This window comes from Canis lupus, chromosome 8, assembly GCF_011100685.1.
Source record: "Canis lupus familiaris isolate Mischka breed German Shepherd chromosome 8, alternate assembly UU_Cfam_GSD_1.0, whole genome shotgun sequence".
NCBI classification, from domain to species: domain Eukaryota; kingdom Metazoa; phylum Chordata; class Mammalia; order Carnivora; family Canidae; genus Canis; species Canis lupus.
This window is the reverse complement of record NC_049229.1, coordinates 70,970,280-70,991,683: the sequence shown is the minus strand read 5'-3', so window position 1 is coordinate 70,991,683 and position 21,404 is coordinate 70,970,280. Positions and strand designations below refer to the sequence as shown.

The following is a 21,404-nucleotide window of genomic DNA, read 5'->3' as shown; positions in this document are numbered from 1 at the left end:
AGAGGACAGAGTCAGGACTGAAGTGCCCAGTGGTTTAAGCACTATATACTACTAGGACATTCTGCTTTCAGACATGGGACATCCAAAGAAGTTTCAAAGATTCTTTTAAAATATGTATTCTTCATGTGTGCTTTATGTACCTTTATCCCTCTCTGCCAGAATAACTTTTTGGGGGACTTGACAACAGAAACCCAAAGGTTCTTTTAACAATTTTATGAAACAATAACCACTAAAAATACTTAATCTGAATGCAAACTTCTTAAATGCATTCAAATTCTTAAAAATCTATGATACAAAATAGCAGGCAAAAGGTTTACAAGTGGCAGGTGTTGAGCTGACATGTATAACTGGATTAACCACAAGCAACAGTCATATACTACATTAAAATGTTATTTTCAAAAGGTATGAAGGATTTAAGACAGAAGAGGCTCACTAAAAGCCTGTACACTGGTTAGGCCCAAACTCATTCATTGAAAGGTATTCTTGCTTTTGTTTTTTCTTTTTCCGTTTTTAAAGATTTTATTTGAGAGAGAGAGCATGTGAGTACATGAGCAGAGAAGCGCTGGGGCACAGGCAGAGGGAGAAGCAGACTCCAGGCTGCACAGGGAGCCCAACACAGGGGACCATCCCAAGACCCCTGAGACCTTTGTTTTTTATTTAAATAAATTCCTCTGAGCATGTGAAAATTAGATTCCACTCTAGAAAAAAAAATCCCAACAAAATATAAATACACACATGTCCACACACACGTGAACTTGCACACACCAAGATAAACATACTTTCAGAAAATTCATAAAGCCTGGTTTAAGAATTCCTACTTTTAGGAAATGCAAGATCTGTAATCTTTATCAATGTGTTCCCAGATTTTTTAAAGAAAGAATTTCTATACTTTTGGCAAAATCTAGGGGGCAGTTACTTTAAAGAAAAATAATGGGATGGTGGAAGGGAAAGACCCAAAGTGTGGGACACTGTGAATCAGGCAAGGTGAGAACAGGGTGTAAAGGATGGAGAGACTGGAACAGAACAAAAAAGATACTCCCATCTACCCTTCAGCAACACATTATATATAGCTCTTTCTTTTTTTTTTTTTGTATATTTTTTTATTGGAGTTCTACTTGCCAGAATATAGTATAACACACCCAGTGCTCATCCCATCAAGTGCCCCCCTCAGTGTTTGTCACCCAGTCACCCCATCCACTACGCCTTGTTCTTTTCCCAGAGTTAGGAGTCTCTCATGTTCTATCATCCTCTCTGATTTTCCCCACTCATTTTCTCTCCTTTCCCCTATAATCCCTTTCACTATTTTTTATATTCCCCGTATGAGTGAAACCATATAATGTTTGTCCTTCTTCGATTGACTTACTTCATTCAGCATTATACCCTCCAGTTCCATCCACGTTGAAGCAAATGGTGGGGTTTCCTTGTTTCTAATAGCTGAGTAATATTCCATTGTTATAAGGCTCTTTCAGAACAATGTTACTGCCACATATAATCTAAAAGTAAAATTAACTAACAAAGAGGTGTGTATGTGGGGGGGACCCCATATGGAATACAACCTTGTGGCACTTCAAGTTAAAAATCAAAAGTCAAGGGATGCCTGGGTGGCTCAGCGGTTAAGCATCTGCCTTTGGCCCAGGGAGTGATCCCAGGATCTGGGATCAAATCCCACACCAGTTTCCCTTCGAGGAGCCTGCTTCTCCCTCTGCCTGTGTCTCTGCCTCTCTCTCTGTGTGAATGAATGAATAATGTGAATGAATAAATAAATTTTTAAAAATCAAAAGTCAAAGCAAATAAAGGGAAGCCACATTGAAAAGGGAGATTTAAAAATGTCTTATTCACAGATCACATGATCATCTGTGTAGAAAATCTACAAAAAGTGGGGCGCCTGGGTGGCTCAGAAGTTGAGCACCTGCCCCTGGCTCAGGGCGGGATCCCGCGGTCTCGGGATCAAGTCCCATGTTGGGCTCCTTGCCTGGAGCCTGCTTCTCCCTCTGTCTATGTCTCTGCCTCTCTCTCTGTGTCTTTCATGAATAAATAAATAAAATCTTAAAAAAAAAAAGAAAGAAAATCAACAAAAAGTTACTAGAACAAATGAGTTTAGCAAAGTTGCAGGAAACAAGATCAATAGTAAAAAAAAAAAAAAAATCAAAACAGTTAATCCAAAAAATGAAAATTAAAGAATACCTCTTTCAGAAGTTAATAAAGTTAATAAAAATCAAAACTAAAGAATATCCCTTTCATATTCCTATTCCCTTAATGATCTGGTACAACATATATACACTAAAAACTATAAGACATCCTGAGAAAAACTAAAAAAAGATCTAAATAAATGGAAAGACCTACCATGTAAATGGATCAAAAGACACAATATTATTAAGATAACATTCTCTTCAAATTGCTCTACATATTTTTTTTTTAAAGATTTTATTTATTTCTCCATGAGAGACACAGAAAGAGAGAGGCAGAGACACAGGCAGAGGGAGAAGCAGGCTCCATGCAGGGAGCCCGACGCGGGACTCGATCCTGGGACTCCAGGATTACACCCTGAGCTAAGGCAGGCACTTAACCACTGAGCCACCAGGTGCCCCTGCTCTACAGATTTAATGCAATCCTAATCAAAATCCCAGCCTGTTTTTTTGTAGGAACTGAAAAACATTCTAAAAATCACACAGTAGCACAAAGTACCTAAAGAGCCAAAACAACTTTGAAAAGGAACCAAACTGGAAGATCTACCTAAATCAAAACTAAATACAAAGATTCAGTAATTAAGACAGTGTTGTACTGGCACACAGGGAAATAACTTAATATAATGGAGTCCAAAAGCAGAACCACACATACAAGATCAACTGATTTTCCACAAAGGCACAAAGGCACAATTCAATGGAGAAAAAGAATCTTTTCAGTGAAAGATGCTGGAACAAATGGATATTCAAATTAAAAATAAGTACCATGAATCCATACCTTACATACAAAATATACAAAAAATAAATCAAAACTGATGATGGAACTGAATGAAAAGCAGAAGTTATAAAACTGCTAGAGGAAAACATGAAAATACCTTTTTGGGGGCGCCTGTGTGGCTCAGTTGGTTAAGCATCTGAACTCTTGATTTCCACTCAGTCATGATCTCTGAGTTATGACATCAAGCCCTGTGTGGGTCTCGGTGTTTAAGGGGGGCCTGCTTGAGATTCTCTCTCCCACTGCTCCCCGCCCCCCATAAGAATAAGTAAATCTGGGACGCCTGAGTGGCTCAGCAGTTGAGCATCTGCCTTTGGCTCAGGGTGCGATCCCAAGATCCAGGATCGAGTTCCACACTACGCTCCCTGCAAGGAGCCTGTTTCTCCCTCTGCCTAGATCTCTGCCTCTCTCTTTCTGTGTCTCTCATGAATAAATAAATCTTTTTTAAAAAATAAGTAAATCTTAAAAAAAAAAAAAAAAAGGCCTTTTTGAACTTAGGTTGAAAAAGATCTTAGATAAAATACCAAAAGCACAATCTATAAAAGAAAAAAATCCAGAAATTGGACTTCATCCAAAGTAAGAACTTCCACTCTTCAAATGATCCTTTTAAGGAAATGAAAAGCCAAGCCCAAAACTAAGAAAATAATTACAAATCACACATCTGATAAAGCCTTGTATCCAGAATCTATAAAGAGTCCTCAAAACTCAACATTAAGAAATAATATTGTTTAAAAAAAGGGCAAAAATTTTGAATAAACATGCCTCCAAAGAAGGTATAAGGACAGCAAATAAGCACACAGAATTGAAAGCTATTCAAAATCATTAGTCACTAGAGAAAGGCAAATTAAAAACATTCAAGATACCAAAACAAATCTATTAAGAGTATCAAATTAAGAAGACAGGCAATACCATGGTTTGGCAATAATGTGGTGGGCCTAGAACTCTAGTGCCCTACTGGCTAGAATGTAAAATGGTACCATCACTTGGTGGTGTTATGGGATAAGTCTGGCAATTTCCTAAAATTGTGTTATACTACTCAATAGAATAAATTTTTCTAAGCAACTTTTCCTTAAAAAAAAAGGGGGGGGGATCCCTGGGTGGCGCAGCGGTTTAGCGCCTGCCTTTGGCCCAGGGCGCGATCCTGAAGACCTGGAATCGAATCCCATGTCAGGCTCCCAGTGCATGGAGCCTGCTTCTCCCTCTGCCTGTGTCTCTGCCTGTGTCTCTGCCTCTCTCTGTGTGTGACTATCATAAATAAATAAAAATTAAAAAAATAAAATTAAAAAAAGGACTATTTAAACAGAAATGAGTCTCAAAGTAATTATGCTGAATAAAAGAATTACAAATAAAAGGAGGGTGTAGAAAGAATTCTGTAATGCTGGACAGGATTTGATGGTAACAGTACAAACTCATAGTTTTCAATGTCCACTAGGAGGGCTGTGATGCAACCCAGCAAAAATGAGCACATCTAGCTCCCAGTTCTTGATTCTAAACATGTTCTCTTATAAAAGAAATTAGGACTCCTTTGGAGGAATGGTTGATTCCAGGACCAGGACAGGAAATGGACAACAGGACTCTGGAATATCTTGTTATGCCAGAAGGTAATAAAGTGTTCAAAGAATGATGAGATCTGTCTCCATCTGGCCAAATCTAGAACAACATAAACAAAAATATAAATGACAGCAATAAAATAACAGTCTGCGAGTCCATATTGATATAAAACAAAAGGACAAATAGATTAAAAGGGGAAGTGAAATGAGGCCAGAACAATCAGGTCAAAGTTGGAAGCTGCATACCCCTTTTGGTTAAGTCTTACTGTTTAAAGGAACAGTACTCAAGACCCTGTGGTATGGGCAAAGAAAACAGATCCACAAACCAATGGAACAGGAGACAGTCCAGAAACAGACATATAAACATAGTCAACTGATTTGTAACAGAGGTGCAAAAGCAATTCAATAGAGAAAGGATTTAATTCATTACCCTTTCAACAAAGTGGATTTTCATGACTGGATCTCCATATGCAAAAAACAAAACAAAACAAAAAAAAAAGAGTGAGCCTCAACCTACATACCTCACACCTGCGAGGAGCCTGGATCTCATATATAAAAGTAAAACCTAACCTAAAGTAAAAATTTAAGAGAAAATCTTCATGAACTTGGTTTAGGAAAAGAGTTCTCAGATATGACACCTGAAGTGCAACCTATAAAAGTTTAAAAAGGGGGCAGCTGGGTGGCTCAGCAGATTAAGTGTTGCCTTCGGCTCAGTTAATGATCCTGGGGTCCTGTGATCAAGGCCCACATTACAGAGAGTCTGTTTGTCCCTCTCCCTCTGCCCCCATGCTGCCTGTGCTCTTTCTAAAAAAATAAATAAATAAAATAAAAATAAAAATAACAAATAAATAAATAAAATCTTAAATGTTAAACTGAGCTTAATCAAAACCTTGAAACTTTTGTTTTACAAAAGAAACTGTTAAGAGACCCTGTAGATTCTGAGAAAACAAAGGACTTGTATCCAGAATGTAAAGAACTTCAAAAAGTACAAAAAGAAAATACCCCAATTTAAAAAAATGGTCAAAAGATCTGAACAACTACTTCACCAGAAGAAAATATATAGATGGCATGTAAGCACATGAAAAGATGCTGAAGATCATTAACCATCAGGGAAATGCAATTTAAGCCATAATGAGAAATCAATACATACTATTAGAACATCTAAAATAAAAGAAATAGGAGTGCTTGGGTGACTCATTGGTCTGACTCTCAATTTCAGTTCAGGTCATGATCTCGGGGTCGTGAGATCCAGCCCTTTATCAGGCTCCTTGCTGAGCATGAAGCCTGCTCAGGATTCTCTCTCTCCCTCTGCCTCTGTCCTAACTCTCTGCTCAAGCACCCTCCCTCTACCTCTCAAAGAAAGAGAAGAGAAAAAGAGAAAAAGAAAGAGAAAGAGAAAGAGAAAGAGAAAGAGAAAAAGAAAAAGAAAAAGAAAAAGAAAAAGAAAAAGAAAAAGAAAAAGAAAAAGAAAAAGGGGGACTCCTGGGTGGCTCAGCAGTTGAGCATCTGCCTTCAGCCCAAGGCATGATCCTGGAGTCTTGGGATCGAGTCCTGCATTGGGCTCCCTGCATGGAGCCTGCTTCTCCCACTGCCTCTCTCTGTCTCTCATGAATAAATAAAATCGAAAGAAAAAGTAAAAGAAAAAGAAAAAGAGAAAGAGAAAGAGAAAGAGAAAGGAAAGGAAGAAAGAAAGGAAAGGAAAAAGAAAGAAAAGAAAAGAAAAGAAAAGAAAAGAAAAGAAAAGAAAAGAAAAGAAAGAAAAGAAAGAAAATGCAAGAAACTCAGCCTAACCGCCCATACATCAAAGAAATCCCAGCCCTCAAGGAAAGACATAACCATCACCGACAAGTCCCAGAACCGACAACTCCCCTCCTCCACTGACGAACTCAAGACCTCCCTCCCCTACCCCCCCAAAGAGACACCAGAAAAGAAAAAGAAAGAAGAAAAGAAAAGAAAAGAAAAGAAAAGAAAAGAAAAGAGAGGGAAATGGACAATACCAAGCACTGGCAAGAATGAGGAATATCCAAAATTTTCATATAGTGCTGATATAAATGCAAAATAAAATGATCACTCAGGTAAAGTTTTAGTTTTTATAAAGATACAATATTTCATTTTATTTTTTTAAAAAGATTCTATTTACTTATTCATGAGAGACACACACAGAGTGGGGAGGGCAGAGACACAGGTAGAGGGAGAAGCAGGCCCCATGCAGGGAGCCCAACGTGGGACTCGATCCCGGGTGTCCAGGATCACACCCCAGGCTGCAGGCGGCGCCAAACCGCTGTGCCACCGGGGCTGCCCAAGATACAGTTATTTTAAAAATGACTCAATAATCATACTTAGATATATACCCTACAGAATTGGCATGTTCACATTAAAACTTGCACACAATATTTATAACAGCTTTATTTACAATTGCTGAAAACTGAGGGGAAAAAACGCAAATGTCCTTCAGGAAGTAAATGGATAAACTGTGGAGCATCCATACATTAGAGTATTACACAGCAATAAAAATAAGTAAACTATGGCTACATGGCCATATCTCCAATGCATCATCATACTCAGTGAAAGAAGCAAGTTTCCAGGGGTGCCTACGTGGCTCAGTTGGTTAAGCATCTGCCTTTGGCTCAGGTCACGATCCCAGGGTCCTGGGATGGAGCCCTGCATCAGATCTTTGCTCAGTGGGGAATCTGCTTCTCCCTCTCCCTCTGCTCCTTCCCCTGCTCATTTCTCTTAAAATAGCTAAATATACAATCTTAAAATCATAAGGGAAATATATTCACAGTACTGTAAATAAATCCTCGTATAAGTGGACAGCTGTACAGCTTAAACCTGTGCTGTTAAGGAGTCAACTGCATAGTTATATGGAGCATATCCATGATAGAATATTGGGCTGCCATAAAAAATAATTTGTTTTTTTTTTTAAGATTTTATTTATTTATTCATGAAAGACAGAGAAAGACAGAGACATAGGCAGAGGGAGAAACAGGCTCCCTGTGGGGAGCCCCCAATGGGGGACTCAATCCCAGGACCCCAGGATTACATCCTGAGCCAAAGGCAGACACTCAACTGCTGAGCCACCCAAGGGCTCTAAGAATTTGGTATTAATCCATGCTCGGTTTTGGATGAAATCTGAAAACATTATGCTAAGTGAAAGCAGCCAGTCACAAAAAACACATACTGTGTAATTCTACTCATGCGAAATGTCCAGAAAAGGCAACTCTATAGATCGTTGCTTGCTAGAAGGTATGAGATATTTGGGAGAGATGGGGAGTAACTGCTAATAGATATAGGGTTTCTTTGTGGGATGAGGAGAAAGGTCTAAAATTGACTGTAGTGATGCTGCACAACTCTGGGAATATACTGAAAACCACTGAATTGTACATTTTAAACAAGTGAATTATACGTTTTGTGAAATAAAGCTGTTATAAAAAGCAAATAAGAATCCATGTTTTAACTGCTTTTAGCATAGGTACTTTGTGAATAAATGAACTAAAAAGCAGTTGGTTAAGGGTCCAACTCTTTAAAAAAAAATTTTTTTTTTTTTTTTAAAGGGTCCAACTCTTGGTGTCAGCTCAGGTCGTGATCTCAGAGTCATGGGATCCAGGCCCTCTTCAACTCGGAGTCTGCTTAGGATTCTCTCTCTTTCTCTCCCTCTGACCCTCCCTCTGCTTGCACACACACACTCTCCCTCTAATAAGTAATCTTAAAAAAATAATCAAAAGCAAAACTACAAACTGCAGATAAGGAATAATACTAGGAAAGAAGTGGGGCACTAGAGGGGCACCTGGGTAGCTCAGTTACTTAAGCACCTGTCTTTGGCTCAGGTTATGATCTCCATCCTGGGATGGAGCCCTGCATCAGGCTCTTTGCTCAGTGGGAAGTCGTCTTCTCCCTCTTCCTCTGCTTCTCTCCCTGCTTATACTCTCTCAAGTAACTAAAATCTAAAAAAAAAAAGAACCTTAAAAAAGAAAAAAAGAAGTGGGCACTAGATTGGGAGGAAAAAATGTGTATATACTTCCTTTTTGTTTGGATTTTTCATCATAAAAATGCATTCCAATAGTATGTCTGCAATTACATATTCTTTTAAAGAAAAACATTAAGAAAATTCATTTAAAATCTGTGAACAATCATTTCATAATGTTAATTTTAATTCTTGTGTTTCTCTTTTCCTAAAAATGGGAAGAGTACACATTTCTTACAAAAAGTAAATACATCTTCAGAATTAGAGAACTCTGAACTTTAACAGGGACATCCACTCTAATGGAAATAAAGAATACACTATCACACTCAGTTTCAGTAAAACAAACAATAAAATTTACTTGTTTTTGTTTGACTGGTGTGAGGGATTTTTTTAGTTCCAATGAATTTGATCTAACTTTTACTATTTTATAGTAGATACGAGACATATTACCACAGATCTAGAGCCTCAAAACAGGTAAGCAACAAAAAATCATGTTTAAAAACCTATCACTATAAACCAAAACTATCCCTTTTTTACTCTCCTTGACCTAGCAGGAAGGTTGGGGGAGCAACTTTCCTGGAGGCTTAAGCACTCAGATTGCTACGATAAGACCAACCAAGACAATCTCAAATTCAAATTCAAAGATGACAAATACTTGAAAAAAAAACATACTATTACTGTGAGAGTTTGCAGATACTGTAATTAAAAAATACAGAATCATATATGAAACGTTTAAAGAGAATTTAGCATGGATGAGCAACAAAACATCACCAAAAATTACCAGAAAGATTTGAAAAAGAACCGGCTGGTACTTTAAAATAAAGAAAAATCATCCAAACAAAAAAATAAAGTGCCGGGGTAGATGCAGTTGAAAAGCTGCAAAATCTAAAATATTATTCATAATACAACACAGAGATAAGAACATAAATATAAGAGATAGGTTAAGAGCTGTGGAGGATGGAAAAAAGATTAACCTATGTCTAATCAAGGTCCTAGAAAAAGAATACAGATTTGAGGAGGCAGTATTTGAATCAATAAAACCGATAATTTTTAGATATGATGAAAGACAGGAATTCACAGACATAGGAAGTGTGTCCACTGAGAAGGATTAAAAAAAAAAAAAAAGAACCTAGGTCTCATTATGGTAAATTTGAGATATTTCACAGACAAAAAGAATAATCTTAAAAATTGTCTGAGACAATTCCTTATGAAGTTGGGCTTAAAAAGCACCTTAGTACCTAGCAGCTCAATTTCTTTATATGTACTCAAGAGAAATATTTATCCACAAAAAGAATAGCAGCCTCATTCATAATAGACAAAACTATAAACAATCCAAGTGTCCATCAACAGATTAAGAACAAAGGTACAATCATACAAAGAAATGCTACATAGACACAGAAGAACAAATTGCTATTACAAGCAACCACATGGATTAATCTCAAAATCAAAAGAAAACAAAGAACAGAAAACCCCAGTAAAGAATATATGCTGCATTAATATGAAATCCATGAACTAAGTGAAACCCATTATGTGGTGACAGAAATGAGACAGTGGATGGTGGAGGAGGGGTGGTAACTATGTGGAGTGATGGAAATGTTCTTCACCTGGTCTGAGGTGTTAGATAAACATAGTTATATATGATTGTTAAATCTCACTTAAGACATGCATTTTATTGTGTGTCAATTATACCTTAAAAAAAAAAAGACCTTTCATAAAAGATTGGTATAAATGTTAAAAGCCTGAGAGAAAAAGATGACCAAAAATAAAATGACAGTAAATTCCCAAGCACCAGAAGCCAGATATAACAGAACATCTTTAAAGTGGCAAGGGGAAATCTTAAGAATGTATCCTGCAAAACTCTCAGAAATATGGGCAAACTACAAATGTTCTCACATAAACAACAACTTTGTGGGAGATTTTTACCTACACTAAAGAATTTGCTCAGGAAATAAAATCCTGAAAGGAAGACTGATACTTAAAACAGAAATGGTAAGTAAACAAGATTTTGTAAACACTGTCTATAAAAAATAAAATCATGTCCAATTTAAGGGCTTTTGATAAAAGAACACTAAAATTTTGGAGATAAACAACATGTAACTCAGGGGTAGTGAGTCACAGCTGAACCATCCTAAAGATGAAAGATTAACTTTAGAAGTTAAATTAAGAGTACAGTAAAACTTCAAGAATAGCCATTAAAGTTAGTATATATAAACTTCTAACCCAGTAGAAGATAGAAAAAGGAAAAACTCCTCAACGAAATAAACTGAAGTGTGACAAAAGAAAGTAAAATGACATGACAATTGTAATTTTATATGCCCCTGATTAAAAGCAGCATCAAAATAAACGTGGCAAGGGGATCCCTCGCTGGCTCAGCGGTTTAGCGCCTGCCTTCGGCCCAGGGAGTAATCCTGAGGTCCCGGGATTGAGTCCTGCATCGGGCTCCCTGCATATGGAGCCTGCTTCTCCCTCTGCCTCTCTTTCTGTGTCTCTCATGAATAAATAAATAAAAACCTTAAAAAAAAATAAATATGGTAAAAATTGATGGAAAACGGAAAGTTGACAAGTCACAATACTGGAAGATTAATATATCTGTTGACCATCCAAACAAAAAATAAATGATACACAAGACCTAAGCACAGTGAACAATTTTTATTTATTGGACATACTTTGAAGGATGCATCTAGTGATTAAGGTATAAACACTCTTCTCAAGCAAATTTACAAAGTATCTACAAAATGACTATCTATGTACAAAGCCATATCTAAACACATTTCAAAGAATAGGTAGCATAAACATTATACTGTGTATAAACCACAATGCAATAGAGCCAATAATGAAAAAAGATAAACCAAAACTCTTCTTACATTCAGATATGATAAAATACTCTTACATAATCTTCGATCAAGGAAGAAACTTTGACCAAAAAAAATTAAAATCACTTAAAACTGAACAACAGAAGGATGCCTGGGTGGCTCAGCGGTTGAGTGTCTGCCTTTAGCCCATGGCGTGATCCGGATCCTGGGATCAAGTCCCCCACTGGGCTCCCTGCAAGGGCCTGCTTCTCCCTCTGCCTGTGTCTCGGCCTCTCTGTCTCTGTGTCTCTCATGAATAAATAAAATCTTAAAAAAAAAAAAACACAAAAACACAAAAGCTGAACAACAGAATACTACAAACTTACAGGAACCAATGGAAGAGGTAACTTGCCAAAAATTTATAGCTTTAAGCTCATAATAAATTATAGAGGCTAAAAATTACTTTGCTAAGCATCCAACTTAAGAACATGAAAAGAACAATAAGATAAATCCAAGGAAAGAAAGACAGCAAAGAGCAGAAATTAATGAAACAGAAAACAAAGATACAAAGAAGGGATTATCAAAACCCAAGTTGGTCTCTTAGAAAAAGCTAATAAAATAGGCTAATCTCTGCAGAATTTGAGAAGGTACAAATAATTTTAATCAAAAGTGGATATAATTCCAAGTCCATTGGAGATTAAGGAAAAAAAAACATTATCAACGACACTCTGCCCAAACTTGAGAATTAAGGCAAAAGGATTATTTTTGTCCAACAGTATAAATGCGTTATCCCCTTTTCTCTTGTAGTGGTTGTAGGACTAGGAGCAACTGTTAAAAAGGCACTGCTCTAGGGGCACCCGGCTGGCTAAGTCCAGGGAGCATGTTGACTCTTGATCTCAGAGTTGTGGGTTTGAGCCCCATATTGGGTATAGATTAATAAATAAACTTATAAAACACACACACACACACACACACAATGGGATTACTCATCAGTAGGAATCAAGCAAATAATAAAGAAATAAAGCTTTAAAAACTTGTAAATTCTTGAGGTGCCCAGGTGGCTCATTAAAGCATCCAACTCTTGATTTCTGTTCAGGTCATGCTCTCAGGGTCATGGAATCAAGCCCCATGCCAAGGTCTACGCTCAGTGGGGGGAGTCTGCTTGTCCCTCTCCCTCTGCTACACTCCCACCCTGCTCCTTTTTTTCTTTTTTTTTTTTTTAAGATTTTATATATTTGACAGAGAAAGTGAGAACAAACAAGGGGGAATGGCAGGCAGAGCAAGAGAGGAAGCAGCAGGCTCCCCACTGAGCAGAGAGTGCCATGTGGGGCTTTATCCCAGGATCCCAAAATCATGACCAGAGCTGAAGGCAGACACTCAACAGACTGAACCACCCTGATGCCCATCTCTATCTCTTAAAATAAATAAAATCTTTTTTTAAAAAAATTGGTAAATTCTTGGGCAGCCCGGGTGGCTCAGTTTAGCGCCACCTTCAGCCCAGGTTGTGATACTGGAGACCCAAGATTGAGTCCCACATCAGGCTCCCTGCATGGAGCCTGGAGCCTGCTCCTCCTCCTGCCTGTGTCTCTGCCTCTCTCTCTCTCTCTCTCTCTCTCTGTCTCTCTCATGAATGAATGAATGAATGAATGAATGAATGAATGAATGAATGAATGAATAAATAAATAAATAAATAAAAACTTTTTAAAATTTTTTAAAAATTGGTAAATTCTTATTCTTTTTTTAAGATCTTTTTATTTATTCATGAGAGACACAGACATAAGCAGGAGAAGCAGGCTCTCTATGGGGAGCCTGATGCAGGACTCAATCCTAGGACCCCAGGATCACGACCTGAGCCGAACGAAGGCAGATGCTCAACCACTGAGCCACCCAGGCATCCTGGTAAATTCTTAAATGTCCCAACTGGCCATCTATACTTTCAGTATATCCTAAGAAACTATGTACCCATAAATTTAACCTGTAGGTTAAATATAGGTTAGGAATCAAAAATCATTTTGTCACTTCAAAGTTTTGGCTTCAGGGACACCTGGGTGGCTCAGTGCCTGAGTGTCTGCCTTTGGCCCAGGACATGATCCTGGAGTCTCAGGATCGAGTCCCGCATCAGGCTGCCTGCATGGAGCCTGCTTCCCTCTCTGCCTATGTCTCTGCCTCTCTTCCTCTGTGTCTCTCATAAATAAATAAATAAAATCTTTAAAAAAAAACAAACAAAAAACCAAAGTTTTGGCTTCTGATTTCGGACATTCAGAAGGAAATGTACATCAATCTGAATGAAGAACATTACTAGTTTATTACTACTATTGCTGTTTTAACTAACATATATACTTACTATGTAGCAGGTGCTATGCATTTTTATATGTTGTTAGCTCATCTGATCTTCCTAACAACCCTACGAAGCAGGTACTATCATTATCATAATTTTACGGATTAGAAAATTAAGGCATAGATAGATGAAATAGCCTGCCCAAGATCTCACCCATTAGCAATAGATTCCAGAGCCCATTATGTTAACTATTACATACAAGGCCCACATTTCAGAGACACTGTAAGTTATCAGAAGTATAAACAGATCAAAATCAAAAGCTAGAGTATGGGGTATACATTTTTCCCCCTCACAGTATTATCCCATTAATTACCCTAACATTTAAGAATTCTCAAGCGACAACAGTTTGTCTTCTATAAATCAAATAAGTCCAAACCCATTTTGGTATCTAAATGCTTGTATCTTTCTACAATCAAATGATATGCTTGTCTGTCTGGTTCTCATTTTTAAACGCTAAAAGTTTAAGTTGGAATAAATAAGTCTGTAAGTTTTTATCATGAGCTCTCTGGAATTAAAGTCTAAAGTAAACAAAGAAATATTATAAAGCCCTCAAAAATTCAAAATTCATCCAAGTGCTCCTGAATTTGAGGAGAAATCTGACAAACCCTACCTCTGCCAGGTGATGAAAGTCATCAACAGCTGGTAAGTTAAACTGACAGTATGAACCCTTGGTTACAGTTACCAACCTCCAGGTCATCTTAACCCTTCCTCCCCCACTTCCTGCCAGGCTCCTAACCCCAAACCACTGAACTCAATTATGCCTCCTCAACTTTTCTTTTCTTTCTTTCTTTCTTTTTTTTAATTTATGATAGTCACAGAGAGAGAGAGGCAGAGACACAGGCAGAGGGAGAAGCAGGCTCCATGCACCAGGAGCCCGACGTGGGATTCGATCCCGGGTCTCCAGGATCGCACCCTGGGCCAAAGGCAGGCGCCAAACCGCTGTGCCACCCAGGGATCCCTCCTCAACTTTTCTTAAATCACTCTCCATCCCCACTGCTACTGCCTTAAGTTGAGTTCTTCACCTTTTCTCACCCTGTCTGGAACTCTCCTGGCTAACCAAGACCTCACACATGGACCTATCCTTAAAGCCAGTCTCTCCGCTCTGGCTAGAACAATCTTTCTCAATAACAATTCCAATCAAATCATTTCTGATATTTAAAATCCTTCGTTCCTTAAGTGTGGAATGCACATAGTGTCTTCCTCAAAAGACGTTATGGAAGTGGGGGAGAGTAATTAACCTCACAGTGGAAATACCTGACAAATACAATCTCAGCCAGGGGACGAAAATCAACATCGACAGAAATTGAAGCATGTTACTAGTATGTGTCCTTGATATGTGATGAGAATGGCACTTTACCTCTGGGGTCTTCCTCCCAATACCTTTGGTCTAACCATTAGAACATCAGACAAATCCCCACTGATGAACATTTTTTTAAATTCCTGACTAGGGCACCTGGGTGGCTCAGCCAGTGAAGATCTGCCTTTGGCTCAGGTCATGATCCCAGGGTCCTGGGATTGAGGCCCACGTTGGTCATGGGTCGTATTGAGGCCCACGTTGGTCATGAATCATTTGGACTCCCTGCTCAGAGGGAGTCTGCTTCTCCCTCTCCCTCTGCCCCTCCCCCTGCCCACACACACACTAATAAATAAATACAATGTTTAAAAAAGCAAAATAAAATTTCTGACTAGTATTCCTCAAGACTGCCAACATCACCAAACACAAGGAAAATCTTAATACACTGTCACAGCCAAGAGAGCCTAAGGAGACACGGCAACTAAACGGAATGTGGCATCCTGGATCCTAGACCAGGAAAAGGGCAGTAGGTAAAAACTAAGGCAATCTGAATAAATTATGATTATGGATAATAATAATGAATCAATATTGGTTCATTAATTTTAACAAATGTACCATACTAATGTAAGATAATAATAAAAGGGGAAACAGGGAGCAAGGACATACTCAGGAATTCTCTGTACCATCTTTGTAACTTCTGTAAATCTAAAACTATTCTAAATAAGTTTACTTTGAAAACAAATCCTCCCACAGCTTCCCCACTGTCTTTAGGATAAAACCATAGCATCGTAAGGCCCTACACAATCTGGCCAGCCTTTCTAACCTTATGTCCCGTTCTCATGACTCATCTATCTACACATGATAATTCTACTGCTGTGCCTTTTTACTTTCCCACGTCTTTTCTCTTACATTTCCTTCTCATAGCAATGTCCTTGGCTACCTTTTCCCACCAGCTGACTCTCATTAATCTTTCAAAATAGCCCAAGGATTACCTTCTTTGGAAAGTCTCCTATAACTCTCCAGGCCAGGTGAGCAGTCCATCCTTGTTCAATACTTCGTAACACCAGGGATGTACTCTCACAGCTCAGACTCTTTTCATTCATGGTTTGCATAAAGAAGATGCTGCAGGGGCGCCTGGGTGGCTCAGTCAGCTAAGCATCTGCCTTTGGCTCAAGTCATGATTCAGGGGTCCTGGGATCAAGCCCCGTGCCGCGCTCCTTAACTCCGCGAGGAGCCTGCTTTCTCCCTTTCCTTCTGCCTACTGCTCAGCCTACTCGTGTGCTTTCTCTCCCTCCCTCTCTGTCAAATAAGTATGCAAAATCTTTAAGAAGAAGAAGACAATGACAATGACATTGCAAAGGCCACTGGCTCAGCCAGTGGAGCATGCAACTCTTGATCTCAGGATTGTGCGTTTGAACCACACAGCAGAGATTACTTAAAAGTAAAAAAAAATCCTTAAATTTTTTTTTTAAAAAAGGAAAAACAAAGACACACTGCTGCTGGGCTAAGAAAAAGGGCTCTGTAAGACTCAATTATTATGGTAGCGATTATTATAAGTTACTTTGGGATCAGAAAGATCTCATTAACTCTTACTATGTGCCAGTAACTGAGCTAAATAAAGTACTTTACATATCTGTGTGTAAAATACACAAAACAACCTTATGAGGTCAGAACTGTTCTACTCTAGGTTTGAAGAGAGGGGTTTTTGCATCGAACATAACACTGGCCAGGATCTGAACTCAACATATGAGACTTAAATCCCATGCTGCGTCTGAATCCCATCTCAGCCACCTTGTCCCTGAGTGATGAGAAACCGTTTCATCAATCCCTGTTGAAAAATGGACAATAATGCCTTCCTTGTGTCCCGGGTTCTGTGAACATTAAAAAGGGCACATATTGGGCAGCACCGGTGGCGCAGCAGTTTAGCGCCGCCTGCAGACCAGGGCGTGATCCTGGCGACCCTGGATCGAGTCCCACGTCAGGCTCTCTGTATGATGCCTGCTTCTTCCTCTGCCTGTGTCTCTGCCTCTCCCTCTGTCTCTATGAATAAATAAATAAAATCTAAATATATATATATATATTAAAAAAAGGGTACATATTAATAAATACCTGGTATCTACTTAATAACAACAATTGTCCTCTTCGGTCTACCCTATTAGACTGAGGTCCTTGAGACCTTGAGACCTCTGTGTCTTCACTGTCTAGCACATTTGAGGTGCTTCATAAAAGCTGAGTAAGTTAAAATGCATAAAGTAACAAGTCAGGTGGCAACTCATGGAAAACTTCAGAAAGGGAGCAGCTTATGTTCTATTCCAGATCACCCCAGCAAGTCCAGAATGAAAGGCTGGGCAGCCACTCCTGTAGCTCTGACCTCTAGAATACAGCCCTCACCCTCATTTCTTGCTCTTCTCTTTTTACCAGTGCTCTATCTTCTAAGGGTATAAACTCTATCCCCATGGTCAGGCTATCTCATACCTACCATGATTCACAATATTCCAAGCTGACCTCAGAACTAGTTGTTGTTGTTTTAAGATGTTATTTATTTATTCATGAGAGACACAGAGAGATGCAGAGACATAGAGGGAGAAGCAGGCTTTCCACAGAGAGCTTGATGTGGGATTCGATCCCCGGACGGGGATCACGCCCCGAGCCAAGGCAGACGCCCAACTGCTGAGCCACTCAGGCATCCCGACCTCACAACTAGTTGTATCAGTGTCCAGTAACCTGAGTCAGCCAATGCCTGAAAAATGTCCCTTTCCTGATTCCCAAGAAGGAAGTTAGATTCTAGTCAAACGTCACTAAAGTAAACTGTCTACACTAACAACTGGATTTCTTTACTCAGTTTATTTTGTCTCACTCTTCTGACCTACAGGTGCCTTGGACTTAGACTCAGTCTTCTCTAAAAAAAATATAAATACTTTTCTTCAATGCTATCAATTTAACTAACTCATTGTTTAACACCACAGTAATATATCATCACCTACAAGGCACCTAAACACAGAGACTGGGGAGGTTGACCCCATAACACAACATTCCCAATATCCTCACCACTTTCCATGGTCCAGCAAAAACATCAACTACTTAACTGCCAGCTGAGAATGTATCTTTTGAATTACACACATGTTCTAAGAACTTCCTTATGAAGAACTGAGTTAGGAAAATAGAACATGGAATTCTTTCCAAAAGTTTGGCAGAGCAGGATGTTAGAATTGGGTATAGAAAAAGTAGCCACCAAAAATGTGGACAGATGTGTGCTGTCAATTAGCTCAGACTTTCTGAAGGGTAGTTTGGCAATGTTTACAAAGTTGTTCTTCAAGTACTGGTAAAAATGGCAATAGATTGACAAAAGCTCAAATATCCAACAACAAAGACTTAAAGGTTGGTACAGCTATGTAGTAGAAACCATGCACACATTACAAGTTGTACAAGTACACTTCATGTGAGGAAACAGTGAAATAAAACAGCAGACTATGAAGAAGCACTGCATATTAGAGAATCATCCAACAGAACAATTCGTGTCCCACTGGAATTATGTTTCCATAAACACAACTACATACCTTACGGGGGCCTCCCAGGGCTCCAGTAACCCCTGTGCTCACCTCTAAGCTCCATGGACAGAAACTGCTCTCTTCCAGTGCTCCATCCAAAGCTTAACACTTAACAAATATAAACTATACTGTTGACTAAATTTTTCATAAAGAGAAACTATTTTCTTTTCTCTTTAGTCTTATGAGGTTAGGGGGGTTGAGAGTATAAAGGAAAGCTACTGATGCAGTTTAATGAAAAAAGGAATGAATATCTAATCTTCTGGTGGAATAAAAAATAGCACTATGGGTCAAACTTTTTAAAACTTACATAATTATTACTGACTTTTCTAGAATTAATCCAGATTTGTGAGGGTTTGATTAGATTCCAGCCTCCACAATCTCTCTTTACAGTGCTTTATTCCTCTGAAAAACTGTTGTAAATTTCTGGTCCCATGCAGTCTAAAAAGCACTGTTAGTATGACAAATGCAGAGTAGACAAAATTTCTGACTATAATGACACCAACCTAATCAGACCCAACCAAGAGCAGTATTCAAACAAGCTGCGTTCCAAAAAGCACAAAACCAAATTAAAAATAAGACCTTTTCACTGTGTTTTTAAAATAAGAAGCAAGGAATTCCTCCCTTTTTGACATATGATGAAATACAAACAATTTCATAACAGACCTTAGGGGGGTACCATCTCATTCCTATAAGCAATGACCTTATCCTGTATATGTAGTCTGAAACGACAAATATTACTATTCTAATTCAAACAGTAACAACTATACAAAATAAACCATGTTATACCCCAGAACTCAGGAATAGCACAATATACAATTTTACTGGTTGTTCTCTTTTAAAAATAAATCAATGTATAAGATTATAATTTATGCACATCAAACCATATTAAGGAAACTTCTTTCCTTAATATTATATTTGAAGATGAAAACCGCTCTATAATTTCTTCATTAGCATATTAATCTGGTAATAACACACTTTAACAATGGCAAAAATCCAGATGCTGTCAATTTCTTGTTACTAGTCACAGAAAAGGTACATCTCTTTTCTTCTTAATTTAGAACAGATTGAAAATTTTATTACACAAGATATGAAAAGAAACTTAATTTTTGCCCAAAAGGTATCCTAAGCAAAAGCATCTATTCAAATTTCCATATTTACTAAGAAAATCACTTACAAATCACAACAAATATCACCTTATACATCAAATTCTTAGAGCTATTCTATTAAAAAGCAGCAAAATGTTCACATTCAGCAGAGCACTTAAACCATACTAACTCTGGTTCTCATCTACAGAAAACCTACTAAGGGGAGCTGGTTAAATAGAGGAGCTCAGAGCTCAAACTACCATGGGTTAGAAAACAATCACAGGTTAGAGTTCCTGTTCTGCACTTAAAAGTTTAAGACACTGTAAGTTTCTTGAAAGGAAGCCTTTACCTTCTCATCTGGAAAAGGCAGTTAAAAAGAATCTCTATCTCACAGTAAAAGAATGAAATGAGACAATACATGTAAGGTGGTTGGCTAAATGCCTTGGCTCACCTTGAGTACTCTACTTACCAAATAATTGATTACTCTTAATATGAAAGCCAAGTGTTAGGAATTAGACAAGCAAAAACAAAACAAAACAACAAACCTGAAAATAACTGAACATAACTTTCCTGATGCTTCTTGGCTATGGGTATCTTCTCCATATCCAAATGCTGGTCTAGGCCCCAAGTGACTTGTTCAGTTTGCAATAACATCCTTACCAAACTTTCAGCTGCTTCTACTTGCTTCCAAATCCAAATCTATCCCATAAACAACCGTAAGAAATATTTTCACTGTACAGTCTGTGTGATACTACTTCATATTACCTTGCAAAATGTCTCCAAAATTCATGCAAGCTCAGAAATTGACTCAAAATATTCAAGTGACAACACCATAGATGGAGTTTGCTTAATTTGTAAGTAAGGAAACCATACTCTAGAGACATGAAGTGTCTTGCCCAAGGTGATATGGTGTCAAAGTTGGCTTTAATGCAGGGTTCCCATCCCTATTCCAGGTGTTCTCTCAACCATACTTGATTACATTCAGTCCAGACCTTTCTTGTGTAAGAAATAAGCCTAATTCCTAGACCTGGCACTTCACAGGAATTTTTGGTAAAACAAGCCAAGTTTTTCTATTGTTGATAATATTATGTTATCTGGCATCAGAATAACCAATATAAAAATGGAAGACATATGGACCCTAATGAATCTGGTACTTCGCTATTTATTTTTTTTAATATTTTTATTTATTTATTTTTATTTATTTATTTTTTTATTTATGATAGTCACACACACACACACAGAGGCAGAGACACAGGCAGAGGGAGAAGCAGGCTCCATGCACCAGGAGCCCGACGTTGGATTCGATCCCGGGTCTCCAGGATCGCGCCCTGGACCAAAGGCAGGTGCTAAACTGCTGCGCCACCCAGGGATCCCTACTTCGCTATTTATAAATGCTGATGAGATGAAGAGACATTTGTTTGATAGTAGAGATCTCATAACTTTTTATCATCAAAACAAACCTACTTATTCATTTGCAAGTAAGTGGTTCAGTAATCTATTCAAATATTTGTGGAGATCCTAAGTAAAGCATTTTTTAAAACCAAATAAAAAGCCCAATAAGCCAACAGAAAAAATGGGCAAAGAAGATATTTTCCTAGAGAAAATTCCTGCAGCTTCCCTGCAGAAGAATTTCAAATAATCTACATAAATACTCCCTTCCTCTAGGAGATGGAGATTAATTCCCTCCAAGTGTGGGCTGTGCTTAGTAACTTGATTTCAAAGAACAGACTGTGAAAGGGGGTTGGAGTAACTTTATAGCGAAAAACCTAGTAAACATTACCTGGGCTAAGTAATCAACGTTAACATAGCCAGTGAGAAGTCATGATTACAGCACATACACTGCACTCCAACTCCAATATGATGAAATGTGAAAGG

The 21,404-nt window shown here is 38.2% G+C and overlaps 1 protein-coding gene across 3 annotated transcripts in view; it reads right to left on the bottom strand.

The window, feature by feature from the left end:
• The window catches only part of RCOR1 (REST corepressor 1), a 131,658-nt gene that overhangs the window by 51,482 nt on the left and 58,772 nt on the right, over positions 1-21,404 (bottom strand). The window lies entirely within an intron of this gene.